Below are 3,146 nucleotides of genomic sequence, written 5' to 3'. Positions count from 1 at the left end.
AGTTACCTGTTTTGCTGTATGTCAGGATAGGAGACCCACTTCTGTTTCTCATACTATAGCAGTTGTTCCAGTCCATGTGAAGTGTGACCCTTGAGGCCCTCCGTGTGCTAGGGTGGTGGGTTCCCATGTTAGGTTGGTCAGTGCCTCCAGAGGGATGAAAGAAACAATCCACTCTGGTGGGTAATCCATGACAAGCTCCAATAGATGGTTCCACTTCCCAGTGCCGGGTCCTGAAGCGTTTGGAGGACCATGCTGGTTTGTTCCAGTAACAATCTTGGTGGATCTATTTCCAGAGCCTGTGACATCACTCATAGCATTGTTGGATGGTCACTTGGGGCTCTTAGTCAGGCATATGAGGCTAAGACCCCAGTGGGAGCCAAATTTATCAACTTCAAAGCCTCAGATAGCACTTTGATCCACCCTTCTAGGGGTACCTTGCCTGTTTAGGATCAGGGGACAGATGCCTTGGGTATGGGTGTGAGTACACAGGGCAATTTTGTACAGCAGCCATCATGTCCCTATGCTTCACTGCCACGCCTGCCTCTTTGGCTAGTTTTCAACCAGCATGGTCTCTATGGTGTTCACTTTTTTGGTGAATCCAGTGGGCAGCTTCCAAGACCTTGCCCATTATTTCCCACTGCTCCTTATGCCATTGGCTGGTACTGTAGCTTCAGGTAACACACTGGACTTACCTGGCCAGATGAGGAATTTTTCCAATGTTCCCAGAACCTGCAACTTTTGGGGTTTCACAGCCCATCTTTACCCCCATAAGTAGGTGATTAGGACATCTAGAAAATTCTGTAACATCTTGAACAGTTAACATCATGTCATCAACATAACAAAACTAACAGACAGTAACGAGGAGGGAAACAGAGTCCAATCCCTAGCAACCATCCCAGGTCTTTACTAAGAGTTTCCAGCAGGGCCATTATGTTTGGGACCACAACATGTATGGGGTGAGTCATCTTGTCAAATTCCCTATGGTCCATGATCATATATCATAGCCTACCTGGTTTCTTCATGGGACAAACAGGGCTATTCAAAGCACCATGTACTTCTCAGAAAGCTCCTAAAACAAAAAACAAAAAAACCAAGTTCACTGCTGTTGAGCCGGTTCCAACTCATAGTGACCCCTCCTTGGGTTTCTGAGGTGGTATCACTACAGAAGTAGATTGCCCAGTCTTCCTTCTAAGAAGTGGCTGGTGGATTTGAACCACCAGCCTTCTGGTTAACAGTCAAATGCCTTAGGCACTACACCACCAGAGCTGCCAGAGAGCACCTACTCTTTTCAATTCTAAAATGCTTTCACTGATCCTATGTCATCTGGGAAACTTATATTGTGTGATATTTGCCACTCTTCAGGTGGGGGCAGGGTCCCTGGTTCCCATGCTGTATTCCCCAACAGTATGTCTTTAACAACTCTCACCTCCCATAGATGCAGTAAAAAAAAATCTCATGGACACATCCACCCCTAGAATGTATTCAAGTATTGGGGAAATACAAATTTGATATAGTTTGTGAAGAATATGCCCTATTGGTAAGGTCCGGAGTGCCTGGCATGTGTGGATGGACTTTCTGCTGTACCCGCCAATTGCCAAAGGGGAACCTTGAAACCTCAGAGGGTTTCCAAAGATAAGGGTACATTCTGCCCCTGTGTCAACCAGAGGTAGCATGTACTGCTTGTTCATCATTGATCAATGCATTATGATCTCTACCTGGGGCCTCTGTTTCCTCTGCAAGGGCTTGACCTGTGGGTGCCCTTGGCCCCATCTTAGTCCCTAGGGCCTCATGGGGTACACCCAGAGGCAAGGGGTACTTCCTCATGGGATGGGGGGCAGTAGGACCCAGAGGGTGGTATTTTTGCTCTGGCTTCAGATTGCTCCAAATTGTAGTGCAGTGAGTTACTTAATATGTTCTAGTCATAGTCCTCCATTTTGTGATGTATTGTAAATCCTAGTCTATATGCCTGTTTGGGGTGGGATGTATCTTGAATCCCACCTTGCTGGAGGGTGTGACTCAAGTCACCATGTTTAGTTTCCTTGAGGGTATATAGTGAATGTTCTGGGAAGGTTTGTCCTCTTGTTCTGGTCCTGCGTTTGGTTCCTCATCATCTCACCCCTGGACTTGAGACAGCAGCTGTCACCTGACCTGCCTATTTGGGTTTGCCAGGCAAGGAACAGATAGGGGGTAGCCCAGGAAGTGAGTGGAGTGGTTGGAACAGCTAAGGGAGACGAACTTGTCTGTTGGTTTGTAGTACTATGGCTTGCATGTTGCTGTGAGGCTGGAGGCTGTGCCAGCAGGGGTGCCCATGGTGGACCAGTTTTGGTGGAGCTTGCAGACTGAGATAGACTTGGAAGAAGGAAGAGGCCATCCACTTCTCAAAGAATTGGCCAGTGAAAACCTTATGAATAGTAGTGAAATATTGTCTGATATATTACTGGAAATTTTTATGAATACCCCTGAAACATTGTTGGATATAGTGCTGGAAGATGAGCCCCTCAGGTCAGAAGGCACTCAAAATATGACTGGGAAAGAGCTGCCTCATCAGAGTAGAGCCTACCATAATGATATAGATAAAGGAGAGTTTTTGAGGCCTCCATTTGCTGAAGTGGCACAACTCAATGTGAGAAGAAACAGCTGCAAACATCCATTGATAATCAGAACATGGAATGTATGAAGTGCCACGTCTGGCAAAACAACATGGGTCACGAAATGAAGTGACATGAAAGGATTAATGGTTTTCTTTATTATTATTTATTAAGGAGCGGGGGCCAGGCGGACACCCTGCATGTTCTGCAAGAGCGACCCCTGGTGCCTTTGTTCTACTTTATTTATATGTTTGTACATGATTATGTCATTAGTCTTGGAATCCATACAATCAGCTTATTCTCTACAGAGCTAAAGTTTTACTCCTCTACATGCTCAAGGACAACAGGTTGTCATTAAAACAATCACAGAAGTCTTCTCAGGAATAAAGAGTATAAAACGATAAATGTTTACTAGAATACAGTGACCCAAAGATGAAACATCCCAATAAGATAAAATACATGGAGAATAACATCTCAGTTTAATACTTTGATGTTTTGCCAATGAAGTATTTAACAGTGAGAGAGACCTTGCCATCTCTTAAAGCAACATTCAACCAC

This window comes from Orycteropus afer, unplaced genomic scaffold (genome assembly GCF_000298275.1).
Source record: "Orycteropus afer afer isolate SDZICR_OR568_19922 unplaced genomic scaffold, OryAfe1.0 scaffold00371, whole genome shotgun sequence".
In the NCBI taxonomy this organism is placed as follows: domain Eukaryota; kingdom Metazoa; phylum Chordata; class Mammalia; order Tubulidentata; family Orycteropodidae; genus Orycteropus; species Orycteropus afer.
The sequence above is the reverse complement of the archived record's forward strand: the minus strand, read 5'-3'. Positions refer to the sequence as shown.